Below are 19,888 nucleotides of genomic sequence, written 5' to 3'. Positions count from 1 at the left end.
AAGGGGTGAGATTTCAGAAAACCAGGACTTTTAGTGTCTAAAATGTCCCCATAAATCCTTCTGAAAATGTGTTCTCTAACTGAAGAATCCTTGGTGGAGAACATTAAAGAGGCAGGGGTTACCATTACAGCGTCGTTTGTCACATATTCTCCAAGTCACCATTAATTCAGCCTCAGCAATGACTAGTGAAATATGGGCAAGGATTAGGCATCATTTCATACCATTGGCTTGCCTGCTCCATTTCACAGATGTGAGGAAATAACGTCTGGCTTCAGTTTGCGTCTGAGATGGCGCGGGCATGTATTTTTAAAATAAACAAGAGCAAGTGGTGACTCGCCACGGGATGTGGTCAGTCAACTTCATGTGACCTCAGGGTTTGTATTAGAAAACAACTCCAGTTACTAGTTTCAAAGGTGAGCTCAAAATAACACAGGAGGAAAAGAATTCCTCACCGGAGAGCTATCCAAGGAGCCAAGATGCTCAAATGAGGAAGCACCTAACGGGTAATCTACTTCCAACGTAAGAGTTGAAGCCAGGAGGGGACCCCGTGCCACACAGCACAATACTCACGCCAGTAATACTAGGATTCACACTGTGATAAATCAGTTATGCTGGTCTATGCTTGGAAGCTCAAATACTGGGTCAAGTTAAGCCCTTACTTAATGCTGACCTAATTATATAAATATTATATATATATTTATATAATTATATATAAATTATATAATTATATAAAAATTATATATATATATATATATATATATATATATATATATATATAAAACAAATGCTTCAGAAAGTATCTTAAAGCCTAGGATAGAGGTTCAACACCTCGAATCCCGGCCCTCGGGGGACAGAGGCAGGAGGATCTAGATCAAGTTTGAGTTTAGTTATATAGTGACTTTGAAACCAGTCAGGATTATCTGTGACCCTATCATGAAACAAAATCCAACACAATCAAAACAAAAACCCAATAAACTAACACAACCCTTCCCAAAGACGAACGTCCATGTCGACACAAGTGCCTATATGGACACGAGTGTCAACCAATCCTTCGGACATCTCTGAGGTTCTCTGTTCTGTTTGTTTCCTCAGACTAGGAAACGGATCCAGAGAGACTAAGGAATTTGCCAACAGTTGCTAAGGAGGCCAGAGAGAGCACAGCCCAAACTGATGAACTGAGTCCGACTCCTAGGATCTAAGTAATGGAAGGAGAGAACTGACCTCGCTAGTTGACTGGTTGACATCCATGCATGTCCTGGAACCTGTGCACACAGACACTAAACCTATGAATAAAGGAGTAATATATCTAAAAATAAAAAAGAATTAGAAATCACACACTGTAACTTAAGTATACTGGCTGTGAAGCCCCTGTCTGATCTCTGTACCTACACATCCGAGGCTAGAAGAAGAAAATTCAGAGACAGAAGCAGTACTCTGAGAAACAGATACCTTTAACTTCCCAATAGACTGTCAAAGGCAAGGCCAAATGAACCAGAGTCCAGAGGGTCAGCTACCTGCAAGGCCAACTGAAGGGCGTGTTAGCCCTGGCCTTCTCAGAGGCAGTGGAAGGGTTAATTAAGATTGACTTGAGCGACCCCAAGAGCTCTGTAGAGACCTATAGGCAGGGAGTGTGGGATGAATAAAAGGGAAAGCAAATACACGCCTGCTCTCCTCGATGATTCCTGGCCACTATGAAGTGAGCAGCCTCCTGTCCCATGGGCTCTTACCCCCATAATGCTCTTCTTCACCAATACTCAGAAAACAAAAAACAAACAAACAACCCAAGCTGGCCGAGCCAAGATCTGAGAAGCCATGAGCCAAAATAATCCCTTCTTCTCTTAAGTTGCTTTCCCATGTACTTTGAGAAACTAACAGACTGCTCTGGGATAGCCTGTGCTAACCACATAACCTGCATGTTTTCAACCAAGAGAGGTCTTTTGAGTAGAGTTGATTACCCATGAATTCTGCTCTCCCCTCCCCCAAATAGGAATTCTGATCCATAAATAGTGCTGTGAAGATGAGCTCCAGGCCCATATATTATAAATGCACTAAAGCTATGCACGGATTTGAGGAAAAAAAAAAATCCTCCATCACATAATTCTTGACGACGGCCTGGAGGAATAAGACTTGTTGACAGCCACATGCCTCGCATCCAGCAATCTGGCATCTGTGTTTTCTATGGTGAGCTCGGAAAGTTTCCAGAAGGTTCTCGAGCAGATTTCTGGGGGAGATGGCGTTTTTCCTTCAAGGTATAATGGAGAGATTTTAAGCTTTCCAAATTGGGTGACTGCAGGGGAATGGGCTGAAGGGATATTGGCACCTCCTTGAATGAAAACCTGAGAGCCCAGAAGGTAATTACGGGGAAGAAGCTGGAATGGAGTTCCGCCTTTCCCAAGACCCCACTCCATTCTCCCAGGGATGGCGAGCTTTGGGAAGTAGGACCCTGTGGGGCTTCCTAGTACTTCCTAGTCCCCTCCCAGGGTACCCAAGTCAATCTGAGGAGAAGTCAGTGTTCCCAGGTTTCTCTTGGTATCCACTTGTCCTTCTGGATGAGTGTTCTATGTTTGCCCTTCTTGTGTTAGAATGATGGGATACTGTGGCTCTCCCCGCCCTTGGGGATGGTCGGCTGATATCGGTCCAAGAGAGCAGAGGGAACAGAGTCAACAGATGAGGGGTGTGTTCAGAAGCCCTGTGAGTATGTACGGTAAAGAGACACGGGGACCAGCAGCAGGGAGGCAGATCAAATTTACTTGGGGGTTTCAAGGCTTATATAATTTCAGGGGGTTGGGGATGGTGGTGGGGCTAGAAACATCCAGGATGGGTAAAGGTCATTGGCTGAAAGCTTAGGGTACTAAGATGCTTCATCAGCATGGGAAAGCATTTCAGGAATCTTAGGTGCTACCTGAATGGGTTCTTACGGGGGGGGAGTTGAACCTGTAATTTAACTAAGGTTATGTGACATTCTGCATGCAGAGGCATGGGGTCTCTGTGAACTCTACGGGGAAGGTCAGAGAAGGGGAAGCTCTGCCAATGATGGGTGTCCTCCAGATAGCACTGAGCTCCAGAGGGCTCACTATCCAGACAAAGGCAGACTTCCACCTTAATCATCGGGGTTTTCTCACAGGATATCACAGATATAAACGTCCCATCTGCTCTGAAACAACCTGCTACACTGAAGTATGTTTGTGAACCAGTGATCCCCTTCTCCTTGGTTCTCAACATCACTACATCTTTACTAAGAAATTACATTTACCAAAAACAAAACAAAAAACAAACAGAAAACAGCGACAAATGGAAAATAATACAGGAGGACCCACCAAAACAAACCAATTTCAGAATAATCAAGTTCAAAATAGGCCCTAAGTAGCTAATGCTAGCCCATAAGAGCCTGTGTCACCACTGCCAGTTTATCTAAAAGGCCAGTCCTAGGTCTCAGCTTCGTTCTTTTAAATCTCTCTGAATAGGAAACCGGCACAAGGTGGTAAAATACAGTACCAGGACAGTCATATTTATAATGATAATAAAAAGCCCTTGCATTTATAATGATAATTTGACACACAGGTGAGGCACTGTTTATTGAGGCAGTGTGAACTCAGGGTGGGGGAAGATACTTTTCAATTTTTAGAACAAAACATTGAGCCTGTGATGTTGGCACATTGGCTTCTTCCTTTGGGGTGAATTCTGAGTAGGTTTTATTTTGTTCGTTTGACTTTCCTGCAAGCATTTCTTTTGTGCTTCAGATTAATATGACAACTTTGTGTTATTGGAAGAGATGCTTTGTGTCCAAAGCATTAGACTACTGAGTATATCATTAAGTGAATTTGAAAGTGACTTGGACCTCTTTTTAAAGGAACTCTCCAGATGTGTTTCTGCCTTCTGGAGGCCCGACATTCCTGTCTCTGATGGTATTAAGCTAAAGGCACAGGCACGCAGAAGTTGCCAGTAAACCAATGAAATCCAAAGTTGAACAAGACATGGACGGTACTGGTCACATTAGATATTAAGCTCAACCTGTGGGTGTGGATGTCTGAATAACTTTCCCACTGACCCCTTTCCCACTGACCCACATCACCTTTGAAAAGCGAACTTTTGGAAGGTGGGAGAGGGCAGATGTAAATACCATCATACTGTGGTCACGCCATGTGGATACTGTATCTGTGTATCGGTGCTAAGGAGTGAGAATGAATGGGATATTGTATCTCTGTATGGATGCTAAGGAATGAGAACGAATTGGATACTGTATCTCTGTATGGATGCTAAAGAATGAGAATGAATGGGAACCGTAGGCCCCATCCCATCACCACAGCCACAGACACAACAGAAGTCAGAAACTTACAAGGCGAGTTTCAGTTTTGAGACGAAGCAATAGGAATAGTGTTTTACAACACTTGGCTACACCTTGAAGATTAAGAGCTGGTAGAAATTTTAGGCTGAGCAGAGGGAACTGTTTAGCAGAAACTTCACGAATCTGATTTACGTTTTATGAGGAATTAAGTTACAGGGTTTGGTTTTTTTTTTTTTTTTTTTTTTTTTTCCTTTTTAAAACCCTGGACCTTTAAAACCAACCATTCTGCCAAAAATGTATTTGGGGTTTAACATTTTCTTTTGGAAAAACATTTTGAAAAGTGACGAACTCCGGGCACTAAAAAAAGGCTGTGAAACTCTCTACTTTAACAATATGATGGGGCCTACCTTCAACCAAGGCAAAGCTAATAATAATATGGTCTAAGATCAAGGCTAATAACACATGTGGCTCAGGATTTTCTTATAGATACTCTGGGAGTTGTGTGGTCTTTGGTGAAAGCCATTGGAGCTGAGTCTGAGTTGGTAAAAGTAAGCTAATCTTCCACGGTCGACGCCAGAAACCAACTCCCATGCCCTGTTATTCTTAGGCAAACAATATCCTACGCTATAATGTGGAAATGTCCAAGTATGGCCCAGCCAAGAAATCACCCTGAACAAACACGAGTCTTCATCACCACTATTCTGGCTCTAAGAGGATAGGCAGCCTCAGCCCAGCAGAGCCGGTTCTGACTGAGAGCCAACCCCAGATCCCTCCAGGTTGTTTCTGTCAGATCACACCTGGCTGGGCCAGGACTTGGGTCTCCGTAGCTTGTTCCTCCATAGCAGGGCTCACTGTCAGGTAGATAGATGGGCAAGTGGAAAGCACTTTACCTCACAGGACTGGGAATCCTGGGCCAATAGGAGAAGCTAGGTCAATGTGTACCAGATAAGCTCTGAGTCCACCACCCTCAACCCGTGCCCCACAAGAATCACTTCAGATGAATGCTTTGGTGAACTGCAATGAAAACAAGTTATTAAAATAAATAAATAAATAACTGGTGGTCTTGTCAGCTCGCCACGTAGGGTCCCAAATGCTAATTCTCACCCTCTGCTCTCAGGCTCAGCAGAGCTGGCAGCAGGCTGCTTGCAAACAGGCTCAGTTCCATGTTCTTACACTCTGGGTCACAGTGCATGGCTGTGGCCTGGGTCACTGCAGACACAAAGGCCCCATTGGGACATGCCCCGGACAAGAGCTCCATTCCTCCCTGTGACTCCTAGGTCAAGTGTCAGCTTTCTCGGCCACACCAGGGGACAGGCCTGTCCAGGGAAAATTACCCTCTCCCTCCACTGAGCCTTTGAGCTTCTTTCTTTGACTTTATTTTCCTTTCAAACTCCTTTCTGGGTAAATGCAGGAGGTTCCAGCAGCCCTGGCACCCTAGCTCATATGGAATATATTTAGAGAGGGGGAGAAACTCCAATGGTTCTATGATTTTGAACTGGCTCGGACACAGTGTGGCTGGAATTTCAGTGCTGGCTTTTGTTTTCGTTCGTCATGACGCATTGGTTATAGAAGCTGTGGCTACTGCTACCCAAACGGCTGTAGCCTAAACCCTTCAATGGTTTTGCCTTCTCCTGTACCTTAGCTGACTGACAGTGCTCACCCAGCTAGGGCCTCAGCTCTCTTGTTCCGAAGCTTTCACTGTGGCCACATACATTTACAAAGACATTTCTCCCAAAGGAGCATCTGCCAGCATAGGCACACAGAAGGGTCTCTTCTCATCAGACTCAACTAATATGGTATTTCTGAATAGCCATGATCTACACACACACACACACACACACACACACACACACACACATTTTATATTTGAATCACATAGGAGCCTCACCGAAGAGTGTAAGGTCCCACTGATGATGTCCTGGCTTGTTTTGTCCCTGAAATTTTGTCACCACTTCAAGGCATGGACGCTGCTGCTGATACTTTGGGAGTTTGTTCACAGCCTCGCCCGGCTGACATTTCATGAGACAGATGCACATAACAGATCAAGTCAAGATCTATGAACGCAAAACCAGCTCTAGAACCTTCCCATCCAGAGAGTAGGGCTATCTGAAGTTAAATCCAAAGACTTGACTACGTGACCCCACCACCCCTTCCTCATCCTTGAAAGAGTCGCTCACATGACAGAAACACAATCCTAACGTCCTAACGAATTGCAGAGTCACAAGGACAGAGTTGGAGAAGGATGCTCCTGTCGGATTTTCACCAGCATCTGGCAGATAAATAGCAGCTGGAGGCAGGCGTCCCATGGGTGGAGCTGAGGGGCTTCTGGACTGCTGAGAAGAATCCCAGCTCACCTACTGCTATCCTGAGAGGCCAAGGAATGACAGCATTCGGTGTCTCAGTGGGAGATCTGGGCACAAGGCTGACAGTCTAGTTATGATATAACTTCTCTCCTGGGCTGTGTGTGCCATGTGTCTTACAGCGCTTCTCTTTTCCCTCGGGGAAACATTCCTCACTACATTCTACACTGGGGAGCTGCACCCGAGGCTCTAAGGGCTTCGCAAACACAGAGAAGAAAGCAGGAGGGTTGCAGGCTAAAATACAAGCTATCCAGCGACCACTGCAGTCAGGGTAACCTGCTGTTCTGTTCCCATAGCAACAGTCAGATGTGAGTTTCGCTTCCCTAATACAGCACGCTTCCCCTCTCATCCCCAAAACAGATGTGTGCAGGGTTTCCTAGTGGGAAAACCTCAACAAACTCAAGAGAAAATGACATCTGTGACAGATGCAGAAATGTCCCCAACGAAACATGCCACTTTACATAAACTTGCCAGGACCCAGTAAGACTCCCATGAGATGGCACTTCAAGTCTACCTTCTCTGCCACGGCCAGAGGTCTAAGGACGATCACCACCACCAGAGGAAAGCTTCCAGACTGATAAAGGATGTCCAGACCAACCAACCACACTGCCAGAAGGAGAGTGTGGCAAGCAGAGAAGTGGGTGTTCTGGGGGATAAGGAAAGGGTCTGAAGATGACCTTCCTAGTTTGAACAGCTTTACGACATCCATGGAGAAGTTAGAATATAAAAAGTAATTTTTTTTTTCAAATGAGGGGAAGAGTCAAAGAGATAGGAAACAAAGAGAGGGAAAAATAATGAACAACGAAAAAAAAAGTGTTTCAGAAAAGGAAAAGGGTTTGAGAGGTAGCTCAGTGGTTAAGAGCACTGACTGCTCTTCCACAGGTCCTGAGTTCAATTCCCAGCAACCACATGGTGGCTCACAGCCATCTGTAATGGGATCCGACGCCCTCTCCTGGTGTGTCTGAAGACAGCTATAGTGAGTGTACTTACATACATAAATTAAATAAATAAATCATTTTATAAAAAAGAAGTGTCTAGGGGTCTAGATATCTGACAGGAAAATGCTCGCAATAAAATCATTAAAGAGGGCTGGTGAAGGGATTCAAAGAACTGGCTGCTCTCCCAGAGGACCTGGGTTCTATTCCCAGCACGCACATGGCAGCTCACAACTGTAACTCCAGTTCCAGGATCTGACATTCTCACTCAGACACACTTGCAGGCAAAGCACCAATGCCCATAAAATAAATAAATGAAAAAATTTAAAACCATTAAAAAAAAAAGAAACAAGAAATGATAGAGTTAGAGAGGGGAAGGAGAAAAAAGTGGTGTGTGGAATGTAATTAAAAAGAAATTCACATAGGCCAGGTCAGTTATGGAGACAGGCAGCCGGACACTAGACTTCTCAAGCTCTCATGGACTGCCAGGAGCTGACTTGTCATTAAGGTTCGAATGGCTCTTCCAAGATGCATGTTAAAAAGTACCTGTCACCAAGAGACAGGCCCTGAGCAATTGTTAGGTCAGGAGGAGAGATTAATGCCGTCATTTGGGGGGGGGAGTGGATAAAAGCAAGATTGGCAAATGGCTCCCTAAAAATCAGTGGGCATCAGCCCCCTCCTCCCTGTCTTAGTCACTGTTCTACTGCTGTGAAGAGACAACCAAGGCAACTCTTATAAGAGAAAACATTTAACTGAGGGGATTGTTTATAGTTTTAGAGGTATAGTCCATTCTAATTGTGGTGAGGAGCATGGCAGCATGCATAGTGGTGGGACAGTAGCCGAGAGATAATGATCTGGAGAGAGAGAGAGAGAGAGAGAGAGAGAGAGAGAGAGAGAGAGAGAGAGAGAGCGCGAGAGAGAGAGAGAGAGAGAGAAAGAGACAGAGAGACAGAGACAGAGGGGGGAATGAGAGAGAGAGAGAGAGAGAGAGAGAGAGAGAGATCAAGAGAGAGAAAGAGCAAGAGAGGGAAGGAAGGAGAGAGAGTGAGAGAGCAAGAGTATGAGGCAGAGATAGACAGAGCAAGTGAGAAAGAGAGAGGCAGGCAGAGAGAGACACATACAAAGATGGGGAGTGGGGAGAACTGAGTCTAACAAGGGTTTTTGAAACTGCAATGATATACTTCTTCCAAGGCCACCAAGGCCACACCTCTTTTTTTAAAAAGTTTTCTTCCTTGTAATTTTCTCAGATGTTTTGTTATAGCACATTGAAGCTAGTAATTGTTTAAAAGATTTATTTATCTTATTTGTATGAGTACACTGTTGCTGTCTTCAGACACACCAGAAGAGAGCATCAGATCCCATTACAGATGGTTGTGAGCCACTATGTGGTTGCTGGGAATTGAACTCAGGATCTCTGGAAGAGCAGTCAGTGCTCTTAACCACTGAGCTACCTCTCTAGCCCAAGGCCACACCTCTTAATCCTTCCTAAACAGTGCCAGCCATTCTTATTCAAATCACCGCCTTCTCCTCCCTATGCTCCCATCACCTGATCCTTTCTGCCATGGTGTGATGCAGCAAGGTGTCCCTCAACAGACATGGCCTCGCAACCTAGGACTTCCAACCCTCTAGAACACAAGCTCAGTAAACCTGTAGTTTTCATAATTTACCCAGTCTGTGGTATTCTGTTTTAGTAGCAAAACATGGAGTAGGACACCTCCAACTCCACCCCTGCACCTTGCGTTAGGAGGGAATGCAGGGACACAAACCGCATCAAGGACAGGGTCCATGGGAAATGGGAGACTGGAGATCTGGTAGAAGTGCAGGGGGAGGGAGAACAAACATCTGATAATACTGAAATAATATTGAAATAATATTGATGCAACATCAAGATTTGATAAGTAAAAATAAAGCTAAGTATTTTCTTTTAGAGAAAGGCATTAATTAATTCCAGAAAAAGCAATATCTGGTGCTAGAAGTCAGACATGACTGCGATACACTAGTGAGTAACTACGAGATACAGCATGGGTCGTCGGCGAACCTCTGCAGTGACGTAATAGATGGGACTGTGAAGTCAAAATGCCTGTCCTATTAGGAGAGCGGGGGGTGGGGGTAGAAGTAGAGGAAAGGGTGATGGAATAAAAGAACTAAATAATGTCTCGTGGAAATCACTCAAGATGTGGTAGCCTGTGTACAGCAGCGATAAGTAACATGGTGGTCACAGGACACCATGCAGCTGCGCTCAAGTCTTGAAGGGAGACGGGAACAGTAAAGGCTCATTTCTAGTACACATCTTTTTGGTAACATCGGGTCTCATCGAAGGGTCTTAGTACCACTTTAATGAATAGTTAGAAACCACAAGGTAAGACTCCAGGAATCTGTGCTTTGATACATTGTTCCAGTCAGGTCTGCTTTGCCAAGCAGAGCGTGGAGGCGAGCATCCTAAGCTCCCACTGTCTTCTCGCCATCAGGGTCGTGCTGGATTCCTCTGTGGGTTTGTGGGGGCGAGATGGATGCCCTCGGCACCACACAGCAGACAGTAATGCCAGTGTCTGACTTTTTTTTTTTTTATTGTACCCTGTTACAGTTCAGCACTAGACGGCTTTGTAACACTAGACAAAGTAGGGCATCGCAGCCTGACAGAAACTTCTGAGGGCCTACAAAAACACAGACCGAGAAATGATATGTCTACTTGAAAAAGAGTTGGCTAGAAAAAAAAAAAAACCAGAACATTCGGCTGTACAGCGCTGAGTCAGACAAAAACGGGCTCGAGGGCTGAAGCCAGCCCTCGCCTGGGCTGTATGCTGCTTCTCCTCCATTTTTCCGAGCCTGGATCTCTAGGCAGAGCTTGTGAAGTGGATAAAGCCACAGCCCAGAGTGCAAAGACAGTCCTTAAGTTCTTTGTCAAGAGCCCTGTCTGCATTACTACACCGAGACCTGGGAGGACAGAGGCCTTGTGGTGTAGGTCATGAATGGCAGAAGACTAGGAAGGCCTTATACATATCAGCTGTCTACCTCCAGGATCAGATCTAACCTTGGCTGTGCTTTAGAAGTGTACCTCCAGGATCAGGTCTAACCTTGGCTGTGCTTTAGAAGTGTATCTCCAGGATCAGGTCTAACCTTGGCTGTGCTTTAGAAGTGTACCTTCAGGATCAGGTCTAACCTTGGCTCCTGCTTTAGAAGTGGGCTAGCTCTGTAAAATGTGGAAAAGGTCCACAATTTTAACATGTGAGGCGTAGACCCACCCCTTAGTCATAATTTCACGCAGTGCAAAGCATGCTACTGTTGGCCTGACTGAAAACTACTTGGGGTGGAAGCCATCACATTCTAAAGCAGAGGAAAATAGCCTCTGAGCACAGATGGCTGCTATCCCCTCCACTCCTGCAATGTCATTAGACAGCTCTCATTAGGGGAAACCACTCATAAACGGGGAGACTTCCCCCAACCTGGTCTGGGAACACTGCAAATCAGGAAGGCATGGCAGGGTGTGCATTTGGGCTTCTCCACAAGGGAATATTGGGGCCCAGAAGAGAAAAAGGCCCAGGGGATGGAGGATATGTTAGAAGAAAGTGGTCCAAGAAGAGGACTCCAGGGTTTCTAGAGGACCATGCCTGGGGAGAGAGGCAGTTCAAGGCCAGGCCAGGGAGGGATGGGAACAGATAGAGAATCCTGGAGGTCATTGGCTGTCATCTAGAGAGGGAGAGGGAAATCCCAGAAGTCACTGCCAGGCACACAGGGCCAGGGACAAGCTGGAAGGACATCAAGGAAGAAAACCTTTAGGTGGAGAAGCTCAGGACTTGGAATTGCTCCTGTGCACTGAAAGGAAGTGAGAGCTTTTCTGGTCGGACTAGGGAGCAGGCAGGGCAGCACACGGATTCCAGGACTGGACCTTGGCCACTGGTCCTGAGACTGGTGTGGAGACACAGGCCTATGCTGCATTACAGGAAGGGCAGAGGTTGTGGCCTTGTGCAGACTGGGACATAAAGCAGTGTCACTGGACCTGAGAGGACTCTGGGCTCAGCTCAGGGAATCGGGAACAGCGGGCATGAGGCACTGCAGGCTGCAGGAACCATGCAGGTTCCACACCCATGTGGCAAACTCCTACATGTCCTTTAAAGCTGGGCCTGAATACCCCTACTGGCGCTAGGCGGCTCTGGACTGAGGGATGTTACTCTATGTACTTGGTTTATTTTTATATCACCCTGTCCAGGGCTGGCAAAATTCATTTTATATCTACACATATTTAACATGTCCAACATTAGAAAAAAAAATTGACATTCTAAGCTAAGTCCTTTGTGTTGCCATCTTTCTCACAGAGGATACTTTATCCTAGAGGAAAAGCTACCTTAAGGTAAGAGCAGCTGACAAGCAAATGAAAGGTAGGTCTGAAAACAATACCAGTTAAGGTCGTTGCTATTTCCAAGGAAACAAGCAACAATAGAGGAAAGGGATAAAACACACACAGAGACCTGGCGCCTGCCTCTGCCTGCCCACCCCCCTGCCCCTCCCTCCCTCCCTCCCCCCCTCTCTCTGTCTCCCTCCCTCTCTCTGTCTCTCTCTGTCTCTCTCTCTGTCTCTCTGTCTCTCTCTCTCTCTCTCTCTCTCTCTCTCTCTCTCTCTCTCTCTCTCTCTCTCTCTGTCTGTGTGTGTGTGTGTGTGTGTGTGTGTGTGTGTGTGTGCTGTCATCTAAGCACTCCTAACATATATTGGGGAGGTACCAGGCTGCAGTTACAGGGTCCCGTCAGCCCTTGCAGGAATATATTCCTCTAAATCATTCCAGGCTTCCGAGAGCAAAGACAGAGGCTCTTCTAGTCAGAGACAATTTTCCACTCTGTCCCATAGCCACTGACACCTCATCGGTTGTACTAAGGATCTAGAACTACTCTACCTCCTTCCACCATCAGAAAGGTGCCACATTCTTTGGTTAGCCGAAGGTGATCTGTGGATTTTTCTTTCTTTTTTTTTCTTTTCTCCCAGTGCTGGGACTCAAACCCATAGCCTCATGCTGCCAGGCAAGTACTCTACCACTAAGCCGTACCCTCAGACCTTGTGATGACCGTGTGGTTTTATTACATAAACTTTACTTTGACAGCGACCATTTACAGATCTTATCTTCAAGCTCTTGCCTTCAGCAGAAACACACTGTGAACACGTGACAACCATGAGCCCGTGATTGGGAAGGAGATTTTTTTTAGAAGAACTCAGCTTTGGTGTTTTGTGGTGGTTCTGGGAACTCAAGCTTGAGTGTCTCCTCAGTTACTTAGGGTGGTAGTGCTGTATACGGGACTTGTTAACTGTGGGTGGGTTATACAGCACCTTTCAAGCCCGGGTTCCTTGTCTAGAAACGGGAAAGTAGATCTGCTTCCCCAACTCAGAGGATTCACTCAAGAATCCAGCAAGGCTGTCTATGTGGAAATGCCATGTGAGCTTTTGAAATGCTATGCACATGATTCTTCTTTAGACGCTGCGGCTGGCTTTGTGATCCAGGACCATACTCAAGAGAGGGCAGATCATGAGTCTGCTTGTTTGAGTTAGGATAGGCACAGCCAGACACACACACACACACACACACACACACACACACACACACACTCACTCTCTCTCTCACTGATATATACACACAAAGATATACATATTCACAGACATACACACTCATATATAGATACATACACAGACACATGGACACACATACAGACCATAAACACACACTTATATGTAGACACACACTGACACACACAGATACATATACACACACTGACACACAAATAGACACACAGCCAAAAACATACATATATAGTCACACACAGAAACACGCACATACACAGAAAAGCACAGACACATATATAGACACACACAGAGACACATACACATGATCCACTGCTAATATTATTGGAATCTGAGCTTAGGACTCAGCTAATGAGAATTATCTGGAAAATATGGATAGGAGATGACACACGAGGAGGGAGTATATAATCAGCAATGATGATTATCTAGAGAACTCTATTGATTCGGCAGCAACAGAAAGTATGAAATGGGAATGGAAATGAGAGATGAGACAGCACCTGTTTAATACGAGTATTATAGACTGTGGATAGGTGTGTCTTGAACTAACAGTATAGACACACTTGTGCATAAACATCACACAGAGACTAACTGGAGTTAAACATATTTGATTGTGAACTCCTACTTATAATCTCCAACACCAGTAGTTTCCATAAAATGCAAGTCAGATGTATAAAATTAGTGAAATTTCAGGTTCTCTGAAACCCAAAACCCTTAACTGGGCCCCTAGCTCCCATAGCTATGTTCAGACAGTAAGAGGGACTCCTTGGTTCTGCAAAGTTTTGACTGGAAACCATGATTATCTCCTGGAGAAAATAGAGCAATGCTGCCTCCTGCTGGAGAAAGGCTAACAGTGCATTATAACATTCTGATGGATGCGTGGCTTTGAAAAACAAACTGGCAAGACAGAAACCATGTCTCCCTTTAATTCAAATAATAATAATAATAAATATTTGGGCATGCTTGATCTATTAAATAGCAGGCATAGTACAAGACCCAAAATTCAGCACCAGTTAAGGGGAACTGGCCCCAAGTCAAATCTCAGTGGTGGACTTCATTTCAAAGTCCTAACTCGTGGATATTTCTGGTAAGAATTCAGACTGTTTAAGCTAATCCCTGCTGACTGGGATGATATGTGCTCGTTATCCTCTGATCAGGCATACCAATGTGGCAGTGTTTCCAGTTAACATCCTCCCTCGAGAAACGTGAAGTTCACTGGAAGACAGTGCTTCCCCTTTCCTAAGGCAGACATACAGAAGTGGCAAGTCTTCGAGGCAGAAGAGCCCACAATCACAGATGAGCTGTGACTGATGCACTAAGATGACCCCTCCCTGTTTTCTTCCCTCAGTCTTGCTTTTCCCACTTGACTCACCCCACCCCACAGCCCCATGCACACACACCCCTCTCGTCTTCTGACTTCCTGCAAGCTTCCCTCTTTTTCCAGCTGTAGAGATTACTGAGAAATCTAAAGTCGTGGCTTTCCACAGTCACGCCTCACGATAGATCATTACCAAATGTTCAGTGTATGTTAAGGAGTCTTTTCTTTTTTTTTTCCGGAGCTGAGGACCAACCCATAGGGCCTTGTGCTTGCTAGGCAAGCAGTCTACTACTGAGCTAAATCCCCCAACCCCTGTTAAGGAGTCTTTACAACAACCCTTTAAGGCAGGCATATATTTATGCACGCTATACAGATGGGCGAGGCTGAGGTGGTATACCTTGCTGTGGCCATACCGTTACTAAATGAGGCTTCAGTTAATAATAACAGCCTTCAGTTAATCACTAAGATATATTCTCTTTTTGATGGACACAGAAGGTGTGGAGAAGGAAGAATAGAAATGACCAGCAGGGAGATCTTTGACTTGATCACCCAAGTAGCGGCAGTCCCAAGGAAGGAGGGATTCGAGAAAGCACACTGTATGAGACTTTAGGTCTCCGTGAGACAAACCTCAAAGGTCACACGGTGAGAATGTTCAGGTTACACAGTCTCAACCGTGGCAGAGAATACACCGGAAGGGCTTCCTAAATCAGCTTAGCACTCTTTTATAAGAATCACTTTAAGAAAACCAGAGGAGGGCATTGGATCCCACTACAGATTGCTATGAGATACCATGTAGTTGCTGGGACTTGAACTCAGGACCTCTGGAAGAGCAGCCAATGCTCTAACTGCTGAGCCATCTCTCCAGCCCTCAGGGATGACTTTGGCTCTATAGAAACCAAGCATCCATCATTTAATATTTGTTTTAATTCTGTTGGATATTTTTTATTGCTAGATTGGTGAAAACTAGAATTTATCATGTGACACACCATTTAAAAATTTTTTTCTGTGCATTTGTTGCTTCTAGTAGATGCTCTCATTTGAATACTGCAACACAAATTAACTCACAAACACTGCAATACTGATCAAGGGCCCTGAGGGGTGGGGTGAGGTCTAGTAGTCACTTATATACAAGGAACAAGCAAACGAACTACCTGGCACAGCATTTGATTTGCCCTGTGTCAGCACTATCTATAAAATGTGTGAACATCTTTTCTAAAGCAGTCCCTCGTGAATGAGTTTAGTTTGAGTGGTCAGTACTTAAATCGGCGGTTTGAAATTTATTCTGATAGTTGCCAACTGTGTTCTCAAGGCCTCCCATAAATGCCCGGTGAGCTTCCCATCATGCTCCAAGGTTCACACTTGCAATGGGAACAAGAAGATGAATTCTGAAGTAGTTCCAGTAATGGGAAGCATTTTAAACACAAGGTAAAACGTGGGTTCTCAAGCTCTTGAAGAAAGGAAGTTGTGGGTTTCACTAGGTTCTGTCGCCCGCTAGGTGGCGCTATTGAACAACCGTACCTTGGTTACTATTGAACAAGACTAACTCAGCTCCTGGAACCACCAGTCCTGCTTCTATTACCTGTAGTCAGGTACTCTTTCTTTCTTAATTAACTTGCTTATTTATTTTGGCTATTTACCACCACTGCAATCAGCTTACAAAATCAGGTCTAAGCGGTATCTGTTAGCTCGCAGCCTGCTAAGTTTGTTTGCTCCTTTGTTTTGGTGGTACTGGGGCTCAAATTCCGCACCCTGTGCACGGTAGCCCAGTGCTCCATCACCGAACCAGCATTTCAGGTTTCTGAGAGTTAAGGAAAGGAGACACAGATACATTAAAGCACACAGCTCAGAAGTCCCGCAGTCCTTCTCTTACTTTCATAGTAAGAGGCTTCCTATACGAGGGGCTATAGACTTCTCTGGGTCGGCTTCTGTTTCAATTTCAAAGGGGGCGGGGGTAAGGTAAGGACAGTGGGGATTCACCAATAAGAAGTAGGGGTGGGTGATGGTCAGTTCTCACTGGAAACCTGGTTGGGTTGAGTTGTCATGAAAACGTAAGTTTGGGTGTGCTCCGAAGGTGCTTCCTGGAGGGTCAACGGAGGAGGGAAAACCACCCACTGGTGGGTGGCATCATCCTAAGGGCGGGTGTCCCAGACTGAACCAGAGGAGACGGGGGCCTGACCACTGGCCCTGACCCTTCTCCTTGCTTCCAGGCCGCTGAGGCAATGTGAACGGCTGCCTCGTGCGCCTGCATATTTCCCTCCATTGTGACCGCGGCATCTCTAACTCTGATTGTCCCCCTCCATTGTGACTGCAGCATCTCTAACCATGAGTGTCCCCTCCATTGTGACTGCAGCATCTCTGTGAGTGTCCCCTCCATTGTGACTGCAGCATCTCTATCAGTGAGTGTCCCCTCCATTGTGACTGCAGCATCTCTGTGAGTGTCCCCTCCATTGTGACCGCAGCATCTCTGTGAGTGTCCCCTCCATTGTGACCGCAGCATCTCTAACCGTGAGTGTCCCCTCCATTGTGACTGCAGCATCTTTAACTGTGAGTGTCCCCTCGATTGTGACTGCAGCATCTCTAACTGTGAGTGTCCCTACCCTTGTGACTGCAGCATCTCTATCAGTGAGTGTCCCCTCCATTGTGACCGCAGCATCTCTAACTGTGAGTGTCCCTACCCTTGTGACTGCAGCATCTCTAACTGGGTGTGTTCCCATCACCATGACTGTAGCATCTCTGACCAAATTAAAACTTTAAACTTATGTTTTCCAGTGCTGGGGATCATATCCAGGCTGTGGGAATGAGCTAACCCACTGAGTTGTGCTATCAGCCCTAGAATTCTTGAATAGGGGAAGCACCAGGATTCTAGGGGGCCATGCATAAGAACAATACATCACCTTGTGTTTGCAGAAGCCTAAATATAACAAGAGGCTGGTCAGGAGTGTCTTTTCAACCAACACCCTCTGCCTGGGGAGACACGGGGACTATGAGGATAGGGGAACTGTGTTCTCACGTGGCCTTCATTGTCATTGAAAGGGAACAGCAGAAGACAACGACAGGTATCCACAGTACACGGAAGTTGCTGAACCCTTGGTCCATTTTGTCATGCACACACTTCACAGCAGCAGAGAGCTAATCTGGGGTCGTAAACTGGGGTGTATAAAGGTATTGCCACAATTTCTACTTGGTAACTTAGAACAGAGAGCAGGGGTCTTGGGGACCCCCTCTGTGCCAGAAATTATTCTTTTTTTTATCACATTGCTTCTGGAAAATTGCTGGGGCACCCCAGATGCATCCTGGAAAGCAGAATCGATGTCCCACACCATGTGACGCCGTGGAGCAGCTCACTGGGCTTCTGGATGCCTTTCATTCTGCTACACAAGAACACCAGATGTCCCTGACTCCTTCCGAGGCCTTTACCATGTTGTTACTGCCAAACTCAAAGAGGAAGGAGCTTTAATTTACTGGTGGGAAGACTGTAGCTGTAGGTCAAAGAGCTAAGTGTGACCCAGTCTTCACAGGTCTCTTCTGCTTTAGTGAGTGTGCTTACGGATCACGGGATCAAGGCCACCGTTTCAGGGACGGCATCCGTTTAGCTGAAGAAAATAGAAAGCTAATTCCAGCAACAGCTAGGTGCGTGCCCCTTTGGACACACTTGTCATTGGTGGTTTATATGTGTTTAAAAACAGACGCAAATGGCTTCATCCTTGTCACTTAACAAATGTCTGGATAACTATGTGTCACCAAGATTCAGTCAGCCCTTCATCAGTCAACTCTATCTATCTATCTATCTATCTATCTATCTATCTATCTATCTATCCATCCATCCATCCATCCATCCATCTATCTATCTATCTATCTATCTACCTGTCTGTCTGTCTGTCTGTCTATCCATCCATCCATCCATCCATCCATCCATCCGTCCGTCCGTCCGTCCGTCCGTCCGTCCGTCCGTCCGTCCGTCTGTCCGTCCGTCCATCCATCCATCCATCCATCCATCCATCCATCCATCTATCTATCTATCTATCTATCTATCTATCTACCTGTCTGTCTGTCTGTCTATCTGTCCGTCCGTCCGTCCATCTGTCCATCCGTCCGTCCATCCATCCATCCATCCATCCATCCATCCATCTATCTATCTATCTATCTATCTATCTCTATCTCTCCTTCACACACACAAACAGACACACACAGAGTGGGGAGAGGAGGAGGAAGGAGAGGAAGAGACAGACAGAGACAAGACAGACAGACCGAGGAAGGGCCCATACAAGAATGACTGAAGTCTTCCTTTAAAGACTCTAATGTAGGGTAAGCCCTCTCTAGAGCTGCACAAAGAGCGGGAGGCTCACAATGTCTTACAGAACGGTCATCAGAAACAGCACCGTGCCGGCATCCTTCCCATTCAACAGACGGAAACTCCTGCATGCGCCTCTTGTTGGAAGGACAGAGGGAGCTCTAGTTTCAAGCCCAGCTACTGAAGACTCATTACGCTTCTAGCTCTTCAAACCGATTATGCTGATGGGAAGACTTTCAGTAGGCCTCACCTTCAGGTTTTCTGGAACATTTTTACATGCAGATAAATTAGATTTTCATTTCTGAATGAGAGAGAGAACTGGAAGACTTTTGAAGCACCTGTCAGCCTAGCTACCCAAATAGCAGGGCCCCAGTAGAGCAGGAGGGGATCCCCCAGGCAAAGACAAGCTTGCCCAGGCCCTGGGAATACAGATGTGGTTCAAAGTCCATCCGATTGTCTGCAGTCTTTGGGAGTATATCCTCTGCTATTTCTACCAGACCATATGTCCTCTCCTATTCCATCGCAACAGCACAAAGCCACAAACCGATCGGGGAAATAAATATGCAAGACTCGCCGTGCAGAGCAGATTAAGGAGCACAGGGGAGAAGAGCATGGCAAGAAAGCATCTTTCTCTCCAGCTAAATAATGAGAGGAAAAGAAATGATGGATTTCTGAAAGTAATTATGCTCACAGTGACCCCGCGGGCTGTCCTGCGTGCGATCGCCTTGCCGTTCTCTATTTCTTGTTTCTATTCCGGGAGCACTTGGTTTGTGAGAGCAAAATCTTAATTGCATTTTCAATTGGCTTCCCTATCTAATCTACTTCCGGGACTTCACACGCTACAGTGTTTTGTCCCTGGCGATTGGAAGCAGCTCTGGTCCCACTGCTGTTTGCACCCAGGAACTCCAGGTGCGTGCACTTAATCCTAGTATCACTTCCTCCGTTCACCCCAGGAACACGCTTGGGATGAGCTAGTGGAGAATGTGTGAACTTGTGTCTTTTAAGGAGAGGGGCATAGCCATCAGGATGCTAACCATGGTGAGTCTGTGCTTCACCTTAAAGCTTCCAGAAGCTCGTGCTTCTCCTCTGTCTTTGAAAGCCTGGGGGACACAAGGCGTCACACTGTATTTCCAATCTCCC

The 19,888-nt window shown here is 45.9% G+C and overlaps 1 protein-coding gene across 2 annotated transcripts in view; it reads right to left on the bottom strand.

Annotated features, from left to right (window-relative positions):
• Positions 1-19,888, bottom strand: part of Ust (uronyl 2-sulfotransferase) — a 296,926-nt gene that overhangs the window by 22,309 nt on the left and 254,729 nt on the right. The window lies entirely within an intron of this gene.

This window comes from Rattus rattus, chromosome 2 (assembly GCF_011064425.1).
Source record: "Rattus rattus isolate New Zealand chromosome 2, Rrattus_CSIRO_v1, whole genome shotgun sequence".
NCBI classification, from domain to species: domain Eukaryota; kingdom Metazoa; phylum Chordata; class Mammalia; order Rodentia; family Muridae; genus Rattus; species Rattus rattus.
The sequence above is the reverse complement of the archived record's forward strand: the minus strand, read 5'-3'. Positions and strand labels throughout refer to the sequence as shown.